The sequence below is a fragment of the Oncorhynchus mykiss genome, chromosome 26, assembly GCF_013265735.2.
Source record: "Oncorhynchus mykiss isolate Arlee chromosome 26, USDA_OmykA_1.1, whole genome shotgun sequence".
Lineage (NCBI taxonomy): Eukaryota > Metazoa > Chordata > Actinopteri > Salmoniformes > Salmonidae > Oncorhynchus > Oncorhynchus mykiss.
The window spans coordinates 26,349,239-26,370,538 of record NC_048590.1 but is presented as its reverse complement, the minus strand read 5'-3'; the positions used below and the strand labels follow the sequence as shown (position 1 = coordinate 26,370,538).

Here is a 21,300-nt window from a genome sequence, read left to right as displayed (position 1 = left end):
CTTTAGAATAGTTGAGTATCTGGAGCATCAGCATTTGTGGGTTCGATTACAGGCTCAAAATGGCCAGAAACAAAGAACTTTCTTCTGAAACTCATCAGTCTATTCTGGTTCTGAGAAATGAAGGCTATTCCATGCGAGAAATTGCCAAGAAACTGAAGATCTCGTACAATGCCGAACTGGCCCTAACCAGAATAGAAAGAGGAGTGGGAGGCCCCGGTGCACAACTGAGCAAGAGGACAAGTACATTAGTGTGTCTAGTTTGAGAAACATACGCCTCACAAGTCCTCAACTGGCAGCTTCACTAAATAGTACCCGCAAAACACCAGTCCCAACGTCAACAGTGAAGAGGCGACTCCGGGATGCTGGCCTTCTATACCTGCTGTAAACTCTATGTGACAAATACAAATTGATTTGATTTTGATTTGGTTAAAAGACAAAAAAGGTCAATGCTATTTACTAGGGCCAGGATGATACCATTATCGCGATACTCGTTAGTATCGTGGTAAGGAAACAAAACAAAGTGGATTTAACTTCTTTAGGAAAACATCCCTAATGTTGGAAACAAATATCCATTATGTTGTCATCCAGAGTCACAATTATTTATTTTCCAAGCTATAGCACACAATATTTTACACACAGTAGGTTTTTAAAGGACCAAAGAGTCTGCTTCATGGTTTCATTTTTGTCATTGAAAAAGTATCGCAATACTGGTATAGTCCCGACCCTACTATTTACCCAGGATCATATGAAGGAGAAAAATGCATCTCTTCCCAAGTGAATGATTGATGAACAATGGTTAGTGGTTGAGGCTCTATCAGTACCAGCCATGTTGACATTTGAGAACTATGAAAGACTCCAAACCATTTACCCAGCAGCCAATGAAATTCACTGTCAAACGTCAGCTCTGTAGAGCATTGAGAAACAGAGACCCCTCTCCTACCATCCATCTATAAATCCCAGGAGAGTTATTAGTGATATGCTTAAAAATAGCCTGCGGTGTACCAAGCCTCCAAATTTGGAACCTTTGTGGATTTGCTCTTGATTTTGCTACGAGCGCATGTTGACTCTGCTGATAAGACTGTTGGAATAAGCTGATAAAATATTTGGCATTAACAATTTATGTTAGGAAGGGTTGTTTTGGCCTTGAGGCTTCCCCTTCATGGGGGTTGGGGAGGGAGGTAATAGATGCATTTAGAAAAAAGTACAAAATAAATTGCCAAACCAGAAAATAACATTATTACTTATTACTGAGCAGAGCACTATGAAGGACTGCAGCAACAGCAGTCAGAACAACAAAAAATAGAACCAACTGTGTATTTATCCATTTGTATAATTTAACCCATGATGAGATAGGCTTGCTGTACACATTGACCACAATCCTGATTGACCTCTTCAGTTGGACCCTGATGGTGCCGCATGGAGGACTGTGTGTGGTTGGAGCGGTCTTTGCCTTGGCTGCAGTGCTAATTTGTCCTTCAATCTCACCTCTCCCAGCCATACTAAGACCATACCCTACAGTATATTAATCACCTAAGAGGATTTGGCACAAAATCTAATTAAGGCTTTAGAATGTCTGCTGATTAATTAGAAATAACCATGGGAGAATGAGGCTATTATTATCAGAGCAATGGTACAAGCCAACACCACCACAAATAAATAATTGATGGCAACTCAGTTCGCAATGTTTGTAGGCGAGGGTGTTATCCTGAGAAGAACAACATTTCATTAAAATCAGATCAAAGTTTATTTGTCACGTGCACTGAATACAACAGGTGTACCTTACAGTGAAATGCTTACTTACAAGCCCTTAACCAACAACGGCTGGACACAATGCATATAGTCCAGGTCTTATGGCTTGTGAGTAAAAGCTGTTAAGACTTTTGGTCCTAGACTTGGCGCTCCGCTACCGCTTGCCATGCGGTAGCTGAGAGAACAGTCTATGACTGGAGTCTGACAATTTTTAGCGCCTTCCTCTGACGCCGCCTAGTATAGAGGTCCTGGATGGCAGGCAGCTTAGCCCCAGTGATGTACTGAGCCGTACGCACTACCCTCTGTAGTGACTTGCGGTCGGAGACTGAGCAGTTGCCGTACCAGGCAGTGATGCAACCATTGCTCTCAATGGTGCAGCGGTAGAGCCTTTTGAGGATCTGAGGACCCATGACAAATCTTTTCAGTCTCCTGATGGGGAATAGGTGTTGTCGTGCCCTCTTCACGAGAGTCTTGGTGTGTTTGGACCATGATAGTTTGCTGGTGATGTGGACACCAAGGAACTTGAAGCTCTCAAACTGCTCCACTACAGCCCTGTCGACGAGAATGGGGGCGTGCTCGGTCCTCCTTGTCCTGTAGTCCACTATCAATAGGTTGTTATTTTGGCACCACTCGGTCAGGTCTCTGACCTCCTCCCTATAGGCTGTCTCGTCGGTGTCAGTGATCACTGATACCACCTGTTGTGTCATCTGCAAACTTAAATGGTGGTGTTGGAGTCGTGCCTGGCCATGCAGTCCAGGATCCAGTTGCAGAGGGAGATGTTTAGTCCCAGGATCCTTAGCTTAGTGATGAGCTTTAAGGGCACTATGGTGTTGAACGCTGATCTGTAGTCAATGAATAGCATTCTCACGTGGGTGATCCTTTTGTCCAGGTGGGAAAAGGCAGTGTTGAGTGCAATAGAGTTTGCATCATCTGTGGATCTGTTTGAGCGATATGCAAATTAGAGTGGGTCTAGGGTTTCTGGGATAATTGTGTTAATGTGAGCCATGACCAGCCTTTCAAAGCACTTCATGGCTACGGACGTGAGTGCTACGGGTCTGTAGTCATTTAGGCAAGTTACCTTAAGTGTTCTTGGGCACAGGGACTATGGTGATCTGCTTGAAACATGTTGGTATTACAGACTCAATCAGGGACATGTTGAAAAAGTCAGTGAAGACACCTGCCAGTTGGTCAGCACATACCTGGAGCAACCGTCCTGGTAATTCGTCTGGCCCTGCCTGTTGAAAAAGGTCTTACTCACATCGGCTACGGAGAGCGTGATCACACAGTCGTCCAGAACAGCAGATGCTCTCATGCATGCCTCAGTGTTGCTTGCCTCGAAACGAGCATACACGTGATTTAGCTCATCTGGTAGGCTCGTGACACTGGGCAGCTCGCGGCTTCCCTTTGTAGTCTGTAATAGTTTGCAGGCCCTGCCACATTCGACGAGCGTCAGAGCCAGTGTAGTATGATTCAATCTTAGTCCTGTATTGGCGCTTTGTCACATTCTACACATTCAATGCACTTATTGATGAAGCCAGTGACTAATGTGTACTCCTCAATGCCATCGGAGGAATCCCAGAACATATTCCAGTCTGTGCTAGCAAAACAGTCCTGTAGTTTAGCACCTTCGTCATCTGACCACTTCTTTGTTGACGGTGTCACTGGTGCTTCCTGCTTCCTGCAAGTTTTTGCTTGTAAGCAGGAATCAGGAGGATGGAATTATGGTCAGATTTGCCGAATGGAGGGTGAGGGAGAGCTTTGTATGCGTCTCTGTGTGGTGTAATGGTGGTCTAGAGTTTTTTCCCCCTCTGGTTGCACATTTAACATGCTGATAGAAATTAGGTAAGACTGATTTCAGTTTTCCTGTATTAAATTCCCTAGCCACTAGGAGTGTTGCCTCTGGGTGGGCGTTTTCCTGTTTGCTTATTTCCTTATACAACTGACTGAGCGCGGTCTTAGTGCCAGCATCCGTCTGTGGTAGTAAATAAACAGCCACAAAAAATAGATGAAAACTCTCTTGGCAAATAGTATAGTCTACATCTCATCATGAGATACTATACTTCAGGTGAGCAAAATCTAGAGACTTCCTTAGATTTCGTGAACTAGCTGTTGTTTACAAATATTCACAGAAAGCAGCCCCTAGTCTTACCGGGAGTTTGCTGTTCTATCTAGCTGGTGCAGCGTATACCCCACCAGCTGAATGTTATCCATGTCGTCATTCAGCCACGATTCGGTGAAACATAAGATATTACAGTTTTTGATGTCCCGTTGGTAGGATATTCGTGATCGTACCTCGTCTAATTTATTGTCCAATGATTGTACGTTGGAAGTAATATTGATGGTAAAGGCAGACTTCCCACTCACCGTCAGCGGATCCTTACAAGGCACCCCGTCCTGTGTCCCCTATGCCTGGGTCTCTTTCTCCTGCCAATGACGGGGATATTGGCCTTGTTGGGTGTCTGAAGTACATCCTGTGCGTCCTGCTTGTTGAAGAAAAAATCTTTGTCTAATCCGAGGTGAGTGATCGCTGTTCTGATATCCAGAAACAGTGGCAGAAACATTATGTACAAACTAAGTTACATATAATGCAAAAAACCCCACATAATAGCACAATTGATTAGGCACCTGTAAAATGTCTGCCATTTCTTCCGGTGCCATCTCTTCACTTTAAGCTACATAATTTAGTTTAGCAGAATTGTTCTGTTGCCCAGGCTATATTGGAGGGGATTCAAAACTATGTGGGACAATGAATGCTGTTCCAGATAAGTTTAGAGAAAGGTAGTATTTTTTGCAACAGATTTATTCAACAGAATACAATGCTATCAAGCAGATCCTGACAGAGGCCCTGAGATAAAATGTAATCAGTCCTATCTCTAACCAGAAACAGGTTCCATCTGGTTCAGAGCTTGGCAGTGGGGCACCGTCATACCTGATGATGACATCTGGTTTTCCCACTCAACAAAACCCTTCTAACATTTCATAATTTATCAGGCTGTGACTAAGAGGCAGTTCAACTGAGGTAAAGTGATAACTAACTACCTGTACTTCAGTGAAAGTTAACTTTATTATGCTTCCAATTACAAGTTATTGAGACTTAAAACTGGTAGCTAAGCTACTTGAATAAAACATATTCTTTTTTTTATGACAGGATGTTAGGGGGGAAAAATAAGACAGTCACTCCAAAGGAGCCATCCTTTCTGCCCACACCTCCCTGGGAACTAACAGGTGACAGGAAAAGGGAATGAATACACAGGAAATTGATATTATACAACCGTTATGGTGCACTGGAATGTTTGTCAATTTATACCCCCCTTGAAGTCACAGTGTTGCCGAAGCCCTTGACATACCTCTTGTGTATAATAATCTATCGTTGAGCAAGCTCTCTGACACAGAGCACGTTTGGGTGTGTCAATTGCAGGAGCAGAGAGAGAGGTAGAAGAGGAGAGAGTGAGGGAGAGAGAAAGCATTAACAAGAATCACAAATCAGGAACAGGAATTTAAATAGCACTAAAGAGCAAGGGGTTATCTGAAAACTACCAGAAAAGGCTTATGGCCTTTGGTTAAGATTGATGAACAATGCTCATTAGCAGTGGATCCAAATGGGGCAGACATGTCATAAAGTCCACATAAGGAGCCATGCTCTTTGAGGCGGGACTAGCAGAGCTGTACGCCTACACTGAAACCTGACCTTGTCTTCTCATCTGCCAATGGAAAAGCTCCTGGCAGCTATGATTTAGCCCTCTAAATATTTAACATCTTTGTTGAAATAAAAAAAAGTGTGCATTTCGCTCTGGGTAGAAACATCAGAGGGATCAGAGCTCGGAGACGCTTTCAGGTTTTCACAGAAAGGTGTCACAAATCAGTCTCCTACGAGGGAGAGGCACAGCGAGAGCAGAGGGCGCCACAGCCAAACTCCCAGCCTATCCTGTCTCTCACTGGTACAGCACCTGTGGCCAGAGAGAAATTAATAAACCACTAACCTGAGACATCCAGAACTAAAACCTTGCATAATTGCATCAGATGCTCAATTAGGTTATAGGAGGGGGACGTGTTTGAAAAATTACTAATGACAATAAGAAAATTCTCCACCACTCTAAACATAACCTCTCAGACAGTTTTGTGGCAAGTCTACAGGCCAGATGTCTCTTCCCTTCTGAAATTTGAAAGATGTGAGGACCTGCTATATTGTGATTTGGCCAAATGACCAGTGATAAAACATGTGTGTACCTGTAAGCTCCTCGTAAAGGCCCCTGCATACTAGGTTCGGTTTGCTCCTAGCAGAACTTGGCTAGGCAAAGTGAACATCTGTGCCTCGCATGATCCCTTAAAAAAGCAGCAATATTATTGTTTGTCCCTCTTGAGATACTGTAGCAACAACATACCCAGTAACACTTCCTCAAAATAATTAATCTATGATAAATCAAGAAATCTGTAATTCATTTGGACATTTTTGCAAAGGAGGTCTTAGTTGTGCAATTTCACATCTAACTGGAGTATTTAAGTAAAACAATTTGCATGAAAATGAGTTGTCTCTCATTCAATGACAACAAACACTATTGAAAAACCCTGTCCCTAGCTCCCACTCCTACTAGGAGTAGTACTGTTGACCAATCACTGACGAAGGGGAGCATACTTCGGCTACCGAACTTCGACTTCAAGAAAAATGTCTGTGCGCGTAAACAGATCCCTGCCAAACACCAAAACTTGACAGAATTTTGTCATAAAATATTCACAAAATGTTTGATTGGGAAACATGCAACAGGCTTTAGTCGTCGCATCATACACTCTGTCGACAGCTGCTACTACCAGTTATGTTACGTGCATCTGTCGACAAGAGATTTATCAAATACTAACATGAGAATTAGTCTACCACCGGAGTTCAACTGTGGGCACAGGGTATCACTGAATACAGCAGGATCTGTCCCTGAGACAAAAGCCAAGGGACAGTGTTGAGACTGGGCATTTGTATCGCCCAATTTAAGACCCTATTTGGTCAGAGACTATGCTGTTAAGTGCATAGGCCTACCTAAAGCCTACATGTATTTCCTTATAGTTACTGGCAGTAGCAGAAATCAAATAGTGCCAAGTTCTGATTTTCAAAGATAAGCTACAACTGGGGAATGTGCAGATCATTTGGCACAAGATTATGATCACTGTATTTGTCGATTGTACAGAAGGTCTAACCAAAATGTGACTTCTGCTTTAGACCAACCCCACCAAAAGACACACACAGGTTGGAGCAGGGGTTGCCACACTGGGCGCCCGTGGAGCAGTTGTTGTGTGGGGTTAACTGCCTTGCTCAAGGGGACAACGGCAGGCAATGGCATTTAGGATTAGAGGTCGACCGATAAATCCAATCTTACAGTTAACTAGTCCAGTGCAATAACGACCTGCCTCTCTCTTGTTGCACTCCACAAGGAGAATGCCTGTTACGCAAATGCAGTAAGCCAAGGTAAGTTGCTAGCTAGCATTAAACTTATCTTATGAAAAACAATCAATCATAATCACTAGTTAACACATGGTTGATGATATTACTAGATATTATCTAGTCCTGCGTTGCATATAATCTGACTGAGCATACAAGTATCTGACTGAGGGGTGGTAGACAGAAGCAGGCTCGTAAACATTCCTTTCTTTACAGCACTTTTGGGCGTTTTGCCAGCAGCTCTTCGTTGTGCGTCAAGCATTGCGCTGTTTATGACTTCAAGCCTATCAACTCCCGAGATGAGGCTGGTGTAACCAATGTGAAATGGCTAGCTAGTTAGCGCGCGCTAATAGCGCTTCAAACGTCACTCTCTCTGAGCCTATGGTTGTTTCCCTTGCTCCGCATGGGTAATGCTGCTTCGTGGGTTGCTGTTGTCGTTGTGTTCCTGGTTCGAGCCCAGGGAGGAGCGAGGAGAGGGACGGAAGCTATACTGTTACACTGGAAATACTAAAGTGCCTATAAGAACATCCAATAGTCAAAGGTATATGAAATACAAATGGTATAGGAGGGAAATAATCCTATAATTCCAATAATAACTACAACCTAAAACTTCTTACCTGGGAATATTGAAGACTCATGTTAAAAGGAACCACCAGCTTTCATATGTTCTCATGTTCTGAGCAAGGAACTTAAACTTTAGCTTTCTTACATAGCACATATTGCACTTTTACTTTGTCCAACACTTTGTTTTTGCATTATTTAAACCAAATTGAACATGTTTCATTATTTATTTGAGGCTAAATTTAATTTATTGATGTATTATATTAAGTTAAAATAAGTGTTCATTCAGTATTGTTGTAATTGTCATTATTACAAAAATATATATGTATATTTTTTAATTGTCCGATTAAATCGGTATCGGCTTTTTTGGTCCTCCAATAAATCGGCATCGGCATTGAAAAAACATGATCGGTCGACCTCTACTTAGGATACCAGCAACCATCCAATTGCCTGGCTCACTTTCAGACAATTTTTTTCCCCTTCAGACCCGGGACTCAAACTGGCAACACTCCGGTAGCTGGCTCGCCTCTCTAATTTCTAGGTTACCAACTGCCCGATGTGTCATTCTTCCTGCACGATTGTGTCATTCTTGAATTGTCCCCAACAGACAACTGATCTGGGAATCCTTTCAGTAGCTCCTAAAACAGGGTTTCTGAAATACTAGCCCTATGTAATCAATTAAAGTCACATGAGACCAGTCTTGATGTTCACTAAATCACAAATGACATTTAACAGTACTGATAAAAGTTGTGTTTTTAAACTCAATGTGGCGAGGCACTTCATTCACAGCAGTGACTGTGATTGTATTAATACAAACCATGCAACAACAGGGACTGGTGTGTCGATCATTATGGAATACTGATGTTTTGGAAAAGGTAGGCCAACTGGCGTTGTGTTATTGCCAACCTCTTGACATGCTTTATAGAGATTGTAGCCCTGCAACTATGGTGGCTTTTGCTCTACATATTTTCTCACGCTCATCTGAACTAGTATTCCCTTGCCAAATTATGATCAGGGTGCCTATGACACTGGCTACATTGTCCTGCAGTCATTTTAAACCAAAGAAGTACATATTAAAAAATAACATTGATTAATGAAAGCCTCTCAATACCGTCAGAAAACCGTCAATTTGATACGAGAACAAGAGGGATGATAACCACTGCAAGGTGAAATGACAAGTGTTGATGTTACTATCAGTGACTGTTGCTAGGGGTGCTAGGAGGTTAAACCGCTCATGCATAGGATGGTTAGAGCCTAAACAAGGTCACAGTAAATACTGGAAGACGTAATGTTTTGACCTAAGGCCTACTACTCCTCTTTACTGAGGTTTGGTTAGTGTTAACCATTAACCCCTGAGAGTTTCTAAAATGAAGTTATGGGGGAAGCAGTGTCGTTACTAGGCATTAGTGGCCGCTTAGTGGCCCACGGCCGCTAGGGGGCCCCCAAACAAAAAGGAAGGATGTATTCCTCGTCATGTCAGTTATTGACAGCCAGTCAATAAGCCCATGTCAACTAACAGTTTAGATTGCTAGGTAAGTTAGTCTAGCCAGCTAATCTAAACCGTGTAGTTTCTCTCTCTCCACCTCCAAGAGGGGGGGGGGGGGGGTAAAATATGTTTTGCCCTTCTTAGGGCCCCCAAAAAGCTAGAAACAGCCCTGCTGTCCAGTTTGCGTTAGATGGATTTAAGATCCATCAGTGAAGCCTGGTTTGACGTAGGCTAGTGTTGAGGGGGAGTGGGCTGTGTGATCAAATGTAATTTCTCAAAACAAGTCTGCTCACTTTTCTGCATACACCGCTGTAATAACCCAGCTAGTGTTGACAGCTCTTGTTCATTTACAACATTGTACTCTGAGAGCATAAGAAGCATTTAAGAACCTGTTAAACATGTTGGCCCAATACATATTTTGAACAATAGCATTGGGTGAAAAAAAGTAGGCTTTTGGTCAACTGATCATCTACCAGAAATCGTGCTGTTTTCACATACAGATGAAGGATTTTAATTTGATCACTCTTTTGTTGCTTAGAATTTTCCTGCCTTGCAGGAAATGCAGATTTTGATTTACAGAAATTCACTGAAAACCTGCACTTACACACAGTTATATTAACAGTATTCCACGATTCATGTAACCTTAGTTTGACCAACTAATAACCTAACCACCAAGCTAGCAACATTATAGACTAAACACTCAAATCCTGTTGCTGCAGGACTAGTTTGCTGCGTCAATACAGATCAAAGTAAGATCCTACACCCGTAACTGTCATCTGTATTGGCTCTTTGAACCAAGTGAAAGAACTACCCCTCTCAGCCATGTCAACACAGTGGACGTGATGCTGACCCATTTCCTTCCATGTTGGTGGTGACATACAGCGTTTAATATCCAGACAAGCACAAAAACAATGAGCTACTCAGAAATAACCAAGCATTTTGGTAACCACGGGATGGATTCACAACAAAGAGTGACCCAGACCCACAGATAACAAAGACTGGAGACTAAGCTATAGATTGTTCAATGAACATACATTTTACCTTAAGTACACAGCAATTTACATGACCATGACTCTTTAAAAATAGTCATGGATTAAGCTAATCCTGGAGAAGAAAATGGACTGAAAAAATACCGGCCATATTTCCAAATGTCCAGACCACACTGTAATTTAACTCTCCTACAGTCAGAGTCCTAAAGTAGGCCTATCTCTGCCTATGACAAATGAAAAAATACCAAATGTTTTTGGATACAAAACAATCCATTCATTGATAGTCTGATTCACATCGGCATAGTTGATATACAGTACTAAAACATTTAGCCTAGTTTATGACAATGTACCTAAAGCAGTAGCCTACACCTAAAGACACCAAATCATACGATGGTTCTTGGAAACCAAATCCAATGGATTTATCTGCGTGTAACTAGACATTGAGACAAGCATCCACTTCGGCAGAAATATACTGTTACCTTACACTTGCCCCCAACTAACCCACTGTGGATCCTTATAGCCTAACTCACTGACACGGATGGCCCTGTAACAGTCCTCTGTGGTCCTTGTACCTAATGTATAGCCCCCCAGCTGGCACACTGGTATTATACCCTGCATGACATATAATACCCAGCATGGCTTATTATAACCTGGTCTCTGGCAAAATTATGTTTGAGAGGAAAACACCTTCTGTATGCCTCAATACCGTGACTAAAAACACAAGCAACCATCCAGTGAACAAGGAGATTATTTCTTAAGGACATGTCTGAGGAAATAGAACCTAGGCCGTAATTCTGCACATCATCAGAAGGATACTGGGCATGTTTCAAAGTGTGCCTAGGTAGTAGTGTGAAACTGACACCATCGACTGTTGTGATTAGGCTAAATTCAATTGTGTGGAGCAGAAAAAGAGTGGGATAGCTGATTTATTTTAGATTTCGGCTTCTCTCTAAACCCATTATAATCCCAAAGGTTAAAAAGAGAGATCACTAATCCATCCTTTCTCTGTGTATGCCATGCCTGCAGATTTGTGGTAGAAGTGCAAGCACAGGTGTGGGACTGAATGTTTGTTCATCGGTTTTAAAAAGAGAGAGGAGATTGGTATTGTAGTCTCATTGTTCCAATCAGAAAATCAAACATTTAAAATTATTATCAAGAATCTAATCAAAAACTGGCTTAATTTGTTGTCCCTCTGAGGTCTTTGATCTTTCATCATCATAAATATATTAGCATTCAAGGCAATCAAATATTTTTAAGCGCATGCCACCAAGTTTGTTTAACATAGCAGAGTCAATATTAATTGAGGGCAAGCACAGGTTTACACACAAAGCAGCCCGCTCCCCTTGTGATGGTTAATGATTGATCCTATGGGCTCTGGTGGGCCAGCTTAGAGACATAGAGGGCCTCTGCCAAAGGGAGATCTGTGGTCCAGTGTAGGACAAAGATACCAATACTGATGGAAAGCATCACTGTGTAATACACTCATTAAGACAGGGACCAGTCTCTCGAGGCCTGAGCTCTTAAGCTTACCAAAACCACAGGGCATGTAAATTGGGCCAACTAATTAACTTAACAGTGAAGTAAGTGTTCAGGAGTAAAGATTTCATTGTGTGGCTGGCCATTTCAAATATCTTGCCTTGTAATCTCCCAATTCCATTTTACTTCTAATGGTTGTTATACCTTCTCCTAAAATGCTTGTCACATTGCAAAGTGGTCACAATTCTAAAACTTGACACGGCAAACTGGTGATGGGAGTAAAGAAAATTGCAAGACTATTTTGGAAAATATTATATTGATACTTTGACTCCCAAGTGTCAATTTTGCAAGGTAGAATTTGCTAGCACTTGTGGCTGTACCTGTGCCAAACCTCCAGTATTTTTCATCCCATAACTTGTTCTCAATCTTCTTTAGAAAAATATTGAGCCAACATGTTTTCAACACTTTTATTATCATGACTGATCAAAACTAATTTTCTCATGCTCTCTTCTCTCTGCAGCAGACATATAGTGAGCAATGTTTGGAACATCAAAACACAACACATAAAATCTTGATCATCTCAATAGAAATCGCATTGGCACTAAGTATCGTGATATCATATTGTGAGGTCCGTAGCAATTGGCAGCCCGAAGACAAGCGAAGTATGCTCTTATCCTATAGTTTCAAATATTCTTACGTCTATGGTACTGTACCTGGATCACATTACAAAACCCAACTGAGATGTATTAAATGCAACCTAAGCCCTCACTGCCCCTACATCTACATATAGACTATGTGAATTCTGACTAAAAACAGATGTAATAGGAGAGATGTACTAGAAATAGAAGTGTTTCACCTCTAGGGCATTCTGCCATGTTTTCAGACAGCAGATACACAGCCATATGCTTGGCTCCATCTCCACAGCCGTGTTTGCAGTGTAGTGTGATTCACTGCATCATTAGAGAGCTGCTCCCAGAGGCCCTGGAACTCTCTCTGAGCCGCGGAAACACCACAATATGATCCATAAATGACAGAAAAGAAAAGTACAGTATGACGACACAACCTCACGCAGCCATGAGATAAACAGCTGCCTGCTCCAACTTCCATGTAAGCTGTGAATGTTTCATGTTTTGATACAACTTCAGCTGCAGACTATGGAACGCCGTTTGGGTCTTTGCGTGTCAAAAAATATACACGTCAAAATAACACTATTTGACAATAAAACAATTTGACGATTAAATAAGCTTTTAATTTGACACGTCAAATAACACAGTTCTATTATATAATGTTGTGTCTCCTGAATTTGCACGTGCAAGCCAAGCGCCACCACGATAAATAGCACTGTCAAAGCAGTACAAAAAAAGTATGCAAACAAGCACACACCGGCCACAAACAATGCGTCAACAATACCGCGTTAGTAATAAAGCATTATTTGCCCGACCGCTACTAGCTAGCACCAATACAACCAACATGAAAACAATGACCAGTAGAAACTGCTGTCATTTTCACTATTCTTAGCAATGATTTAGGAATCTTTGTGAGTAAGTATTAGATAGGTAGCCACTTGATGTTCACCTATTGAAAATGAACTTCAGTTCATGAAAATAAATAGCTAGCCAGCTAACGTTATAAGCAGCCTGCTAGCTTCATCTGGCTAGTGAGGCTCGACCTGAACGGGCTGTGTTGTGAAGCTAGCCATAATAAAAAATTAGGTACAATAGTAGAATTGCAGTTTGCCTTCAAAATAAAAGTACCTCTTTCAAAGTGATGCAGAAGTTTACAATTGTTGGAATCATGCCATATTTAGACTAGATAATGTTAAACAAGGTTGGAATGTGAAGCAATGAAATGGGGTATCAGTCTACTCGGTGACACCCACAGAAAACAACTGTTAAGAGTTTACACAAATATTAGCGTTGTAGATCTTATCGCGGGACTGTGAAATCACCTCCCCAGTCAGCCTATTGTGTGTATTGACATTCATATTGCACTGTACAGCTTTACCTAAGGATTGGGGATCAATGAAATGAGGTATCCGTCTACTCAATACCCAATATATTATTTTCCCAACACCCTCCTCTGAGTGACTCCTGAGTGACTCCAAAACATCCACACAGTATTGTTTTTCTTCAGGAATAATGTTTAATACACATAGTAGGTTGACCAGAAATGTAGCTCAATTCAGTTGTTTCAGAGTCCTGCAATAAGAGCTACGATGCTAATGTTCTCTGCGTGTCACAGAGTAGACTGATACCGATGGATTGTGGATCAATGACATGGGTAATGCTGTACAGTGAAATAAGTATGCCCCCAAAGCAATTCTAAAGTGTAATACATTGTGTGATTTCAACAGATTTGTCAAATTAACAAATTGTCTTTTGTTGATTTTATATAACAACATTCCAACTCCGTTTATTATGATCTATACAATTATGGCATAATTACACTATTTGTATTAATTTGCATCACTGTCAATTACATACTTTTAATTTAAAGGCTAACCACAAAGTCCAGTATTGTGGTTAATCCTTATTGTGGCTAGCTTCACATAGATGGGTCAGACCACCATTAATCAAATAAGAACTGTTTAATAAATGAGGGTTATTTTAGTTGATGACACCTAGCAATATAGTTAGCTAGCTAACTGTAGCTACTGAAACAGATTGTTGTTTTGCTATATTTTTGGGGAAGATCATTGTTTGCATCCATGAGCTAGCTAGCTTTTCTTATGACCAGCACTGTAGGTGCGCGAGACAACTTTACCAGCATCATAGTATACATATCGATGAATCATTGTGACATATGAAATACGAGTTATAGTGTAATCAATGTGTAATAACTACGTAAAAAAATTGATGAACCCATTTAATTATTATGGGACGTGCAGTCATATTCAGGTCCTGATTGGTCAACAAGCTTATCTGACGTATCAAATAGTGTTATTTGACGTTTGACATTATTTGGCGTTCCATAGTTTTATATCAGCCACATAACATTGTAATAGATGTTACCTACCTACAAGGATGTAGGTGTTTGACAATTGATGTAATAAATTAGCCTAAAAATTAGGTTAAGAGTCAACAGAACATTCAACGTTCATTGTACTCTGTCCTGTCTATGTAATGCTTATCATCATCTTCTTTATCATCCCAGTTTTTCCCCTATATTAATTTAGATGCAAAACAAATGTATTTTGTGTGTATATATACAGTGGGGAGAACAAGTATTTGATAACCTGCAAAATCGGCAGTGTTTCCTACTTACAAAGCATGTAGAGGTCTGTAATTTTTATCATAAGTACACTTCAACTGTGAGAGACAGAATCTAAAACAAAAATCCAGAAAATCACATTGTATGATTTTTAAGTAAGTCATTTGCATTTTATTGCATGACATAAGTATTTGATACATCAGAAAAGCAGAACTTAATATTTGGTACAGAAACTTTTGTTTGCAATTACAGAGATCATACATTTCTTGTAGTTCTTGACCAGGTTTGCACACACTGCAGCAGGGATTTTGGCCCACTCCTCCATACAGACCTTCTCCAGATCCTTCAGGTTTTGGGGCTGTCTCTGGGCAATACGGACTTTCAGCTCCCTCAAAAGATGTTATATTGGGTTCAGGTCTGGAGACTGGCTAGGCCACTCCAGGACCTTGAGATGCTTCTTACGGAGCCACTCAGTTGCCCTGGCTGTGTGTTGTTTCGGGTTGTTGTCATGCTGGAGGACCCAGCTAAGACCCATCTTCAATGCTCTTACTGAGGGAAGGAGGTTGTTGGCCAAGATCTCACAATACATTGCCCCATCCATCCTCCTCTCAATACGGTGCAGTCGTTCTGTCCCCTTTGCAGAAAAGCATGCCCAAAGAATGATGTTTCCACCTCCATGCTTCACGTTTGGGATGATGCTCTTGGGGTTGTACTCATCCTTCTTCTTCCTCCAAACACAGCGAGTGGAGTTTAGACCAAAAAGCTCTATCAGACCACATGACCTTCTCCCATTCCTCCTCTGGATCATCCAGATGGTCATTGGCAAACTTCAGACGGGCCTGGATATGCACTGGCTTGAGCAGGGGGACCTTGCGTGCGCTGCAGGATTTTAATCCATGATGCGTAGTGTGTTACTAATGGTTTTCTTTGAGACTGTGGTCCCAGCTCTCTTCAGGTCATTGACCAGGTCCTGCCGTGTAGTTCTGGGCTGATCCCTCACCTTCCTCGTGATCATTGATGCCCCACGAGGTGAGATCTTGCATGGTGCCCCAGACCGAGGGTGATTGACCGTCATCTTGAACTTCATCTATTTTCTAATAATTGCGCCAACAGTTGTTGCCTTCTCACCAAGCTGCTTGCCTATTGTCCTGTAGCCCATCCCAGCCTTGTGCAGGTCTACAATTTTTTCCCTGATGTCCTTACACAGCTGTCTGGTCTTGGCCATTGTGGAGAGGTTGGAGTCTGTTTGATTGAGTGTGTGGACAGGTGTCTTTTATACAGGTAACGAGTTCAAACAGGTGCAGTTAATACAGGTAACGAGTGGAGAACAGGAGGGCTTCTTAAAGAAAAACGAACAGGTCTGTGAGAGCCAAAATTCTTACTGGTTGGTAGGTGATCAAATACTTATGTCATGCAATAAAAAGCTAATTAATTACTTAAAAATAATAAAAATTACAGACCTCTACATGCTTTGTAAGTAGGAAAATCTGCAAAATCGGCAGTGTATGAAATACTTGTTCTCCCCACTGTAGATATATATACAGTGCCTTGCGAAAGTATTCGGCCCCCTTGAACTTTGCGACCTTTTGCCACATTTCAGGCTTCAAACATAAAGATATAAAACTGTATTTTTTTGTGAAGAATCAACAACAAGTGGGACACAATCATGAAGTGGAACAACATTTATTGGATATTTCGAACTTTTTTAACAAATCAAAAACTGAAAAATTGGGCGTGCAAAATTATTCAGCCCCCTTAAGTTAATACTTTGTAGCGCCACCTTTTGCTGCGATTACAGCTGTAAGTCGCTTGGGGTATGTCTCTATCAGTTTTGCACATCGAGAGACTGACATTTTTTCCCATTCCTCCTTGCAAAACAGCTCGAGCTCAGTGAGGTTGGATGGAGAGCATTTGTGAACAGCAGTTTTCAGTTCTTTCCACAGATTCTCGATTGGATTCAGGTCTGGACTTTGACTTGGCCATTCTAACACCTGGATATGTTTATGTTTGAACCATTCCATTGTAGATTTTGCTTTATGTTTTGCATCATTGTCATGTTGGAAGACAAATCTCCATCCCAGTCTCAGGTCTTTTGCAGACTCCATCAGGTTTTCTTCCAGAATGGTCCTGTATTTGGCTCCATCCATCTTCCCATCAATTTTAACCATCTTCCCTGTCCCTGCTGAAGAAAGGCAGGCCCAAACCATGATGCTGCCACCACCATGTTTGGCAGTGGGGATGGTGTGTTCAGCTGTGTTGCTTTTACGCCAAACATAACGTTTTGCATTGTTGCCAAAAAGTTCAATTTTGGTTTCATCTGACCAGAGCACCTTCTTCCACATGTTTGGTGTGTCTCCCAGGTGGCTTGTGGCAAACTTTAAACAACACTTTTTATGGATATCTTTAAGAAATGGCTTTCTTCTTGCCACTCTTCCATAAAGGCCAGATTTGTGCAATATACGACTGATTGTTGTCCTATGGACAGAGTCTCCCACCTCAGCTGTAGATCTCTGCAGTTCATCCAGAGTGATCATGGGCCTCTTGGCTGCATCTCTGATCAGTCTTCTCCTTGTATGAGCTGAAAGTTGAGGGACGGCCAGGTCTTAGTAGATTTGCAGTGGTCTGATACTCCTTCCATTTCAATATTATTGCTTGCACAGTGCTCCTTGTGATGTTTAAAGCTTGGGAAATCTTTTTGTATCCAAATCCGGCTTTAAACTTCTTCACAACAGTATCTCGGACCTGCCTGGTGTGTTCCTTGTTCTTCATGATGCTCTCTGCGCTTTTAACGGACCTCTGAGACTATCACAGTGCAGGTGCATTTATACGGCGACTTGATTACACACAGGTGGATTGTATTTATCATCATTAGTCATTTAGGTCAACATTGGATCATTCAGAGATCCTCACTGAACTTCTGGAGAGAGTTTGCTGCACTGAAAGTAAAGGGGCTGAATAATTTTGCACGCACGATTTTTCAGTTTTTGATTTGTTAAAAAAGTTTGAAATATCCAATAAATGTCGCTCCACTTCATGATTGTGTCCCACTTGTTGTTGATTCTTCACAAAAAATACAGTTTTATATCTTTATGTTTGAAGCCTGAAATGTGGCAAAAGGTCGCAAAGTTCAAGGGGGCCAAATACTTTCGCAAGGCACTGTTTATATATTTATGCCAAGACATGCTTTTAAAAGGCTGACCAATGACTGAAAGTCTATGGGAACAGGTAGCATGTCATTGGACGAATAGTAACAATGTACCCACCCCCACCTTACCCTTGCCACCACTGCTGAAAACAATCCTAAGGAAATCAATGATCATCCTCTGCCTCTTATCTTGATGGATGGTTCAGAAATCATAGTTGAGGATTGGAGATGAAGAGATTAGTTGTCATACAAGTGGTTTCAGTGTCAATGGGGCCATATCATGTTCTAGTCCAGTGGTTCCCAAACTTTTATAGTCCCGTACCTCCAGCTGCGTACCCCCTCTCGCACCAGGGTCAGCGCACTCTCAAATGTTTTTTGACACTATTGTAAGCCTGCCACACATATTATACGATACAGTTATTAAACATAAGAATGAGTGTGAGTTTTGTCACAACCCAGCTTGTGGGAAGTGACAAAGAGCTCTTATAGGACCAGGGCACAAATAATAATAATCAATAATGTTGCTCTTTTATCTCACCATCTTACATATAAAACCTTATTTGTTAATCGAAAATTGTGAATAACTCACCACAGATTAATGAGAAGGCTGTCCTTGAAACGATGCACACAACTCTGCCATGTTGGGTTGTATTGGAGAGAGTCTCAGTCTTAAATCCTTTTCCACACACAGTCTGTGTGTCTGTATTTAGTTTTCATGCTAGTGAGGGCCGAGAATCCACTCTCACATAGGTACGTCGTTGCAAAGAGCATCAGTGTCTTAACAGTGGGATTTGCAAAACCAGTAATCTGGCAGTGGCTTCTGATTAAATAAAATTTTCACAGAACCGCGTGTTGCAATTTCGATGAGGCTCTCTTGTTCAGATATCGGTAAGTAGACTGGAGGCATGGCATGAAAGGGACAACGAATCCAGTTGTTTGTGTCATCCGTTTCAGGAAAATACCTGCATAATTGCGCACCCAACTCACTCAGGTGCTTCGCTATATCACATTTGACATTGTCCGTAAGCTTGAGTTCATTTTCACACAAAAATATCATACAATGATTGAAAGACCTGTGTCTTGTCCTTGTTAATGCAGACAGAGAACAGCTCCAACTTCTTCAACATAGCCTCAATTTTGTCCCGCACATTGAATATAGTTGTGGAGAGTCCCTGTAATCCTAGATTCAGATCATTCAGGTGAGAAAAAACATCACCCAGATAGGCCATACAAGGGGTCAGACAAGTGAAAATTATGATCAGTTTAGAAAACTTTAAGCTCGTCTCTCAATTTAAAAAAAAAAATGTCAATACCTTGCCCCTTGATAACCAGCGCACTTCTGTATGTTGTAAAAGGGTTACATGGTCGCTCAGATGAGAAAAAAACCTCACCCAAATGTATAGCCCCGTTGGAAAATATAAATGGACTGTTTGAAAATGTGAAGAAAAAAAATATGTAAAAATAAAAACTTTTTTTATATAAATATATTTTAAATGCGATTCACATTTTTATTTGGCGTACCCCCAACGGCATTGAGCGTACCCCAGAATACCTGTTCTAGTCCAGCAAAATGACACATGACATTATGTTATGTCAATGCTTGTAAAACTCAGTAAACAATGAGCAATGAGTAAAAACAGAAACTGGAAACATAGTGTCTCATTTAAATTTGAGCGTTTTCAACCTCTCAAAATGTTTACAGGGCAGCAATTGAGGAATCTCTCTCTCCCTCAAATTCTCTACTTTCCCTTCTTATTACAAAAGTGGATAAACGTCCTCTAAGCCCACACAAAATCTTTCGGATTATGATTATGTAAGGAGCCTGCCTGTCTAGAGAATCATACATGCCCGGTCACTCATTCCACCCATAAAAGTAGTGACACAGAAAAATAGATAGCCCTGTGAGCCCACTGTAATGATATCCATCTGCAGCTCCTCAAGAAGCAGACTTTCAGTGAAGAAACTAGGCCTGGCCGAATCATTTTCATATTCTGACATGGGGCAGTCCATTACAACCGCAAGTCAGGCCAACTCAAGTTAACCCGTTTATGAACAAGTCCCTGACATCAGTCAAGAGGATGATTGAGTCATTTCTTCACTCTGCTGGCTTTAAAGCAACAATAATTAAGGGTGGCTCTTTGACACCCTCTGGGCTTCACTCTGCCACCTCTCCAACACTGCTAGGCCTATGACATTTAGGCTACCCTCAGCAAATTTGAGCCACAGAAACAATCTGATCGTTTGTGCAGAGATTACTCTGGGCATGCAGCCTCTGTGTGGTCACTGCCAGCAGCCTGCCAGGTAGAGGATTAACAGCACGGTCAGACAGAAAGTCAACACAGCCCTTTATTCTTTAGGTTAGCCAGATTATTGTGAATTCAGTTGAAAAACAGACTCAAAGTCTTATGGATACCTTCAGCAAACCACAAACATACCAAAGACACGAGAAAAATATACCCACTGTTTTTCTCCCTTTTCAGTTGAGGGAACATGCCGTTTAAATGATACAGTATCTGTCTTGGAAAGTAGGCAATGAAGACTGAAGAGTCATCTAAAATGCTAAGGAACTCAGGGCTCAGGTGCAACACTACACCAGCAGAGTCCCTACTTGCCCAACATTGTGATTGAAGTTGAACACTCACATGTACCCTCAGGACTGACTGGATGAAATATCCTGGTAACTGTATGGTAATTTCGGGTTTGATGAAGATCGCAGGAAAAAAGTTGAATTTCTCTCGGACTAAATTGCACAGAGATTACTGGGGTCCTGTACTTGGAACCAAAGAAGCGTGTATATTTACAAACAGAATATACAGCTGAAGTCAGAAGTTTACATACACTTAGGTTGGAGTCATTAAAACTCATTTTTCAACCACTCCACAAATTTCTTGTTAACAAACTATAGTTTTGGCAAGTCGGTTAGGACATCTACTTTGTACATGACAAGTAATTTTTCAACAATTGTTTACAGACAGATTTCACACATTTCACACATTATCACAATTCCAGTGGGTCAGAAGTTTACATACACTAAGTTGACTGTGCCTTTAAACAGCTTGTAAAATTCCAGAAAATTATGTCATAGCTTTAGAAGCTTCTGATAGGCTAATTGACATTATTTGAGTCAATTGGAGGTGTACCTGTAGATGTATTTCAAGGCCTACCTTCAAACTCAGTCCCTCTTTGCTTGACATCATGGGAAAATCTAAAGAAACCCGCCAAGACCTCAGAAACAAAATTGTAGACCTCCACAAGTCTG

At 41.3% G+C, this 21,300-nt stretch overlaps 1 protein-coding gene across 2 annotated transcripts in view; it reads right to left on the bottom strand.

Annotated features, from left to right (window-relative positions):
• nfat5b (nuclear factor of activated T cells 5b) overlaps positions 1-21,300 on the bottom strand; it is a 60,073-nt gene that overhangs the window by 33,766 nt on the left and 5,007 nt on the right. Inside the window, exon 2 of one of the 2 annotated variants that reach the window (XM_021586165.2) lies at positions 4,114-4,229. The exons of the other annotated variant lie outside the window; for it this stretch is intronic. The gene's annotated coding sequence lies outside the window, so the exon portion shown is untranslated. The remainder of the gene's footprint in view (positions 1-4,113; positions 4,230-21,300) is intronic. 2 annotated transcript variants of the gene reach the window in all.